This window comes from Octodon degus, unplaced genomic scaffold (genome assembly GCF_000260255.1).
Source record: "Octodon degus isolate 3935 unplaced genomic scaffold, OctDeg1.0 scaffold00020, whole genome shotgun sequence".
NCBI lineage: Eukaryota > Metazoa > Chordata > Mammalia > Rodentia > Octodontidae > Octodon > Octodon degus.
In genome coordinates, this window is record NW_004524596.1 from 4103761 (window position 1) to 4110706 (window position 6946).

Genomic DNA, 6946 nt, shown 5'->3' on the forward strand with positions numbered 1-6946 from the left:
ACCTCCAGTAACTGTGAGCTAAATAAACCTTTCCTTCCTTCATTTTGAGTGTTGGGTATTTGTCCCAGCAACGAGAGAAGAGTAACTAAGACATAAGGTCAGTGAAATCCCCTCAGGATTTAACCTGAAACACTGTACTTCAGTTTGTAGATCCTTTGTCAGTGTCAGCCATATGGATGAGTCACAGCCATTGCTTGACCATTTTGCTTTCTGCAAAAGCTTGTGAGAATGTTTTCTCTCCATATGACTCTCTTTAGGCATACCAGGGATTAAACTCAGGACCTTGTACTTGCCAGGCCAGCACTTATTCTATTGAGCTATCTCCCTAGCCCTCATAAAAAAAATTCTAGGGGTGAATTTTCTTAAACACCTATAGATTTTGGAGAACAAATCTAAAGCATCCCAGCTATAATGAAATGAAAGATGTCAGTGAAGATAAATTTTCAAAATAAGAATCGTGGATGGCCAAGACAGTCAGTCAAGACTTCTTCAGTCAAGGCCTTGTTCCATTTGTCTCTCCTGCCTTCCATCACTTATATATCCTTCTGCACAATAAAAGGATATGTTATAATTTTTTATTGCACAAAACAGTCAATTACTTGAAGATAGTGCATACATTTCAAGGGGGCAAAAAAATCTGAATGATTTAAAAGGCAACCAAAAAACAGAAAAAATTTAACATCTTGGAATAAGAATAGCCAGTTGAACTGGGTGAAGTAACTATCTGTATAAACTATCCATACAAGATAATGTAATCCAACCCATCACTGACTGGTGAAATCCATATATTCGACATTCAAACTGAGTTCATCTTTTTCATAGTCTATGTGAGAAGAACTAATTTAATTAAACTACCTTCTATGTCCTTGATGAATCAGAAATAATTTTCCTGGTATCTAGGGATTATAAAAGTTCATTATGAAGGATTCTCCTACTCTGGTTTTTAAAATATTTGATGATTGGAAGACCTTACAAAACCACTCATTAGAATATAAAAATTTCACATCTGTATCTATTCATTAGACTATATTATGATTTGGAATAAAGGACATTCACATTCAAATTTTTTAAGCTTAAAATCGGTTGCCCTAAAAGTCTCAGTGACTGGGCTGGCTGTGAACTAACTGAAACAATAACCATAGGTAGCCATAGGTAGCAAGGAAAACTTTCAACAGTGGTTGGCCTAAACTGAGACATGCTAAAAGCAAAAAGTACATAACAAATCCCAAAAGCTTAATATTAAAATAGAAGCATATATAGTATTTCTTTAATAATTCCTGTGTGATTTCAAAAAGTAATCATTTAGGTACATCAAGTTAAAAACATATATTATTCAAATTAATTTTATCCTTCTAAAATTTTTCTAAGCAAGGCTATTAAAAAATACAAAATTACACACATTCCCCATGCCTGTAGCCTACACTATATCTCTGTTGGATAGCATTTACACACAGAATATTCAACTGTCATAGAGGAGGCAGTTTTATGGCATGCTGCCTGCTGTGTCTGTTGCAAGCACAAGTTGCTGATCACATAGAGTTCTTTAAGCAGTTGTTAAATGAGCAACAAGAGTGAAGATGTTTTGGCCCTATTGCCTATTTGATCATGAAAAGATGTGAAATTCACTATGGGGAAGACTAATAAAACAAATAACTCTAAGGGTTATTCCTCTATAAAGTACTTTCTGATGAGAAAGACTCATATTTTTACTGTTCTGCTTTAAAGTCTCATATACTTAAAGCACAAAATGCTGCACTCAAAAAGAAATGTATGATTAAAATATATAGTTAGAATAGTATGTATAACAAATGGGATCATTGTTAACAAGAAATATTTTGTGTCACTATTGTGTTTAGCTTAACAACCAAATACATATTAATTTGGTATTTCATTGTGAAGGTATCATAAACAGATATAAAGATTGACAAATTGAAAATGGATACATTAATAACTTCATTTTTATATAAACATAATAAAATAAAATAAATACAATTAGGATGAAATCCAATTGTACTAAAGGGAAGTTCTGTTATAAGAAAATAGCTTATCCTTATACTATACATGTTTTAGTTCTTTTTCAATGATTCACTAGAGACAATTGTGAGACTGTAACACTATTAGAAATTGCCAAATTTCTCTGCTGTATAAAGTAGTGTAGCTAAAGTTTGTTTTCAAAACAACTCACAATTATTTAGTATACGAGGCAAAACTCTTTCAGATTCAAGCAGTATTTTTGCACTTATAAAATATATAACGTAAAGTTCCAATGGAAAAGAAATCCAGCATTAAAGTATTTATTGTAGGCATAAAATCAAAGGAAGTATTTAGCTTAAATGTTTATTTGTGCATTGATTTTCACTGATATAGAAGATGGAAGGCCTAAAATTGTCTGATAATTAGAGATTTAGGGATTGAGAGAATATATGAAATACCCTCTCTTTTCAAAGATGAACATGAAATAGTCACTAAGAAATGTATGAAAGGTGGACACAGAAACCAATTGTGAGAAAGCACTAGATGCTAAAAGCTAGAACAAATTGAGCAAGAAAATAAATAATGTAGTGTTGGAATATAAGCCAAAGTATAATATGAACATCCAAGTCCACTCTAAAACTAATGATTGAAAAGATAAATTCATTGGCTGATTGATTGAGTTAGATAAACACACCTTCCATGTATAATACCTAAATTATTCTGTATATAATCTAAGCCTTAGGAGGTAGGGAATAGTCCAAACTTTGTAAATACAGAGTGCATATAATAATCTTATTCCAGGGAATATTAAGGAATAAAATTGATCACATTAGGGAGGAGAAGCCTGACAATTACAACCTTAACGAGTATCATCATGGTCCACATCAACAGTGATAAATTATACTTGTAGTATTCAACCTTGATAATGATATGATATGAAAGGCATATTTCATCTGTGGTATTCTTTTCAAAATCTATACCTTCAATCTAATCATAAAAAGAAAATATTACACAAATCCCAAAGACATGTTATACTCTATAAATATCTTGCCAGTATTACTCAAAGCTGTCAATTTCACAAAAATCAAGAAAAGATTGAAATTTTTAGTTTGTACAAACCTAAAAAGACATGCAGACCAAATGTAAAGAGAAATCCTGAGTAAGATCCTAGTCCAAAAAAATATTTTAGGTAAAGGCCAGGGAAATTAAAATAAAGTATGAACTTTAAATAGTAATTCATTATAATAACTCATCAATTATCATAGATCGCACTAACATAAATTATTAACAATAGGGGAAAATAGATGTAGGATACATGAGATTTTCTGTATGAATTTCCCAATTTTTCTGTAAGATAGACCTTAGATTCTAAACCAGGAAGTTTACTTTTATATGAATGCATGCTGACATTATATAATGATCACGTTCATCATGGGCAATTTGAACACATATATAACATATTTTAATACCTTTTCTTTTGTTTTTATCTCCTTCTTTTTCTACTCCCTCAAACCCTTTTTACCTTCTTATTAAAAATAAGTTCTGCCTGCTTTGGCAGAGCACAGGGGTCAGGGTTTGATCCCCAGCTTGCTGTGCCAGCCCTGCCCACGGGGCGTGCTGAGAAGGGGATTCAGACTGGGCATGGTGGCATGCACCAGTAATCCCAGTACTTGAGAGGCTGAAAACAGGAGAACCACTATGAGTCAGATCTATGTAGTGAGACCCTGTACACATGTAGACCCTATTCTAAACTTACAAAAACAAAGTTCTATTTTGATTTTTCAACTTTTTATTTCTTTAAATCCTTTTTCCCTTCTTTCCCTCCCTCCTCCCCCATCTCGTTTTCATCTTCCAACTTGAAAAATTTATTCCTACTTTTCAATATCTAGTTTTTATTTTGCTCCTAATTTATACGTTGCATTTCCCATACAGAAGAAGTAGTGTGGTAATCTGTTTAATGTCTTAATCTGTCTTAATCTGTTTCAGTTTTTAAAAAGAAAGACACAGCTGTCTATCCTTCACCATGGTTTGGCACATAGAAGAGGCAACCCATAAAAGAAACACACCAAGACAGCTATTTAGGAGTCTGTATAGACATTAAATGTTCCTCTTGTCCAATTAGAAAATGAGAACAACAATATCTATTTCTTCACTGGATTGAAAAACTGAATGAACAGCATTGACAAAATATTTATAGCTCTACTTACACAAAATGGACTCAAAAGTAATGCAATTAATAGCAGTAGGAGTAGTTACAATGTGCTATTCTTCCACCAACACATGAAAGAATACCATTTGCTATAAACATCTGAAATGATTTTGTGATAAGAATGTAATATTAAAATAACAGCTCATTTGATGTTATCAGGAGAAAAGAAAAAGGTCCTGCCAAGATTAGTGAGCTACTGGAAGTCTTGTATAGATGGGTTGAATACAAGTCATGGTTAACTAAGCAGCTTTAAACACTTTAAAGTTAGAGAAAAAAGCAAGTAATATCTAAGTACTGGTCTTCAAAGGATATAAACATAGGATCCAGGCAGATTTCAAGTCAATAAAATCATTCTTAAGGTCTTTGAAATTGTTTTTAAGTTCCTATATGAAGTACTACTCACTGACGACACAAAGATGAGGAGATCATCTCACAAAGAGAAATTTTCTATTGGTGCCCTTGGCAGAGGTCCGTGACATTTCAACTTTCAAGAAAAATAAACCCTCATAAGTTATATGGTATCTAACACTTCAGATCATTAATACACATTTGTAATACTTAGGGGTTGGAATACCCGTAATTTTGGATGATATATATGTAGTTGAAGTAAACTGGACTAGTCCTCTGTCCATAATAAAATTGTGCTCAATTTGTGTGGTAATGGGCCATTGAAATGTTCTACAACTCTTTCCTCCATGTATCAGAAAATCTGGTTGTAATAGGTTTGTACCAGCCTCTATCACCTTCATTTGTCTCACCTCTACATATTCATTTCATCATTGCACTTGGCTTCTTACGAAACCCAGTTTGAAAACCTCGTAAGAATAAAAGGCTTCTATGCATATGCACAGGACAGCTAGATTGATTGCATTGCTAATTTCTGTTTGGTTGTGGAGAGGAGCAGTTCATGCTTAAAATTTTCTTTATATCTAGTAATCTGAGCAATAATTTAAAGACAACAATGTGCAATATAGTGACCACTGTTTAATTCCTATCATTTTTTTAAAAAAATTCTGTATAATTTTAAATGTTTTGTGTACTATTACTATTCTCTTTAAAATAAATGTAAAAAAAGAAAGCTTAGAAGGAATAGAATATGGGGGAGCAGTGAGGTTAAATGTAAAGCTGAGGGAATTTGGAGCCAAGGATTTACCAGCAATGAACTTCAGATTGCCAACTTCCCTTAGTGTCTTTTCTATAAAGTTCACTTTATAAAATTTTCTCTCTTTATATGGAAATAGCTATGGATGAAATTTGTAAAACAGTCTAGTTGGATTCTCTGGAAAAAAATCTTTCCCCATCATGTTTTGCCTTGTTCCTTTGTAGTAGTTCTAAATAAATCCTTGTATCCTGCTAAACGACCACACCCATGCCAATTATTGAACATGTAGAGAAATTTCCACACACTTCTTCTATGAATGATATTGTATCAGTTTCTCTATACAAAATCCACAGATAATTTTGCCCTGTGGATTAGAATTTTTTTTTATTTCATTTTCATCTTGAAGAAAAGAGATACTCTTTCCTTATGGGCTTGTCCTGTTGTGTATTTTGTTTTTTGTTTTTTCCCCTAGGCCCGTGCTTTTAGCTATCTTTTCTGTTTTCCATTTTCCATTCCCAGTGACTAAACCATGCATGTACTTAAATACATACAGAAATACTGAATATACCAGAGATACTGTCTCTGTTGTAAACCAAAAATCAAAAACTGGACTCAACTTAAAAGCGCTTTATTTAGCTGAGCTCAGCGGCAGCAAGTACTCTTGTCTCCAAGTATGTGCACCCTTAGCCTAGGTGAGGCAAAGTTTTTAAAGGGAAATACCACAAGAGTAGGGGCAGGAGGGGGGATTTTACAAAGTTTATTTTGAGTTAGTCATGACCGAGGGTTAACTCTTTGTTTTCATAGACGAGGTCACATTTTGCAAACCCTACAGGTATATGTCCTTAATTGGCTTAGGCGTTGTTTTTGTTCTGGTAGTTGGAAGGATATCTGATGACAGTTTCACCCATTTTTCTGCGATCTGTTTGTTCCCATAGAAAGGACAGTTTAACTCACTTTGCAAAATGTTGAGGAACATTTCTTATCTTCTCAGAATGCTGAGAAACACTTTCTTATTTGTATAGTCACATTCTTCAGGGAAGGCGTGGGGGGGGGTTACAAAACAAATCAAGGTTTTACAAAACAGAAATTACAAAGCTTGTTACAAAATGGAGTTTCAGAGACCCAGAGCACAGGCCCAGGGAGTGAGTGAGACACCGGGGCCAGCCGCGGGATCCTGTACAACCCAGAACCCTGGCCCGCGAGTAAGTGAGAGGACCAAGGGCCGCGGAACCCTGAATAGATTCAGAGCACAGGCTATGAGAGTGAGTGAGATGACCAGGGCCTGGCGGAATCCTGAAAGACCTGGAGCACAGGCCTGGAGAGTGAGTGAGAGGACCCAGGGCCCACGGATCCTCATTTGACCCAGAGTGCAAGCCCTGCATGGAACCCTTCAGCAGGACTCCCTGCAAAGAGGCTAGAGGCAAGACCCACCCAGCTGATGCAAGAGCAGAACATCTTGTCAGAGTGACACAAAAAGGTTCAACTCTAATGGCTGCAGCAGAAAGAAGTGGAGCACAGCAGCCAGATCCAAACAACACCCACCTGGAGGAATCCGAACTTCATAGATCTGGACCTGGTGCTAAGGTAATAACTCTATCTAAGCTCTACACCAAAGGTCAGAAGACAGTGGTGTACAAAATGACAAAGAGAAGGAAAAAAAT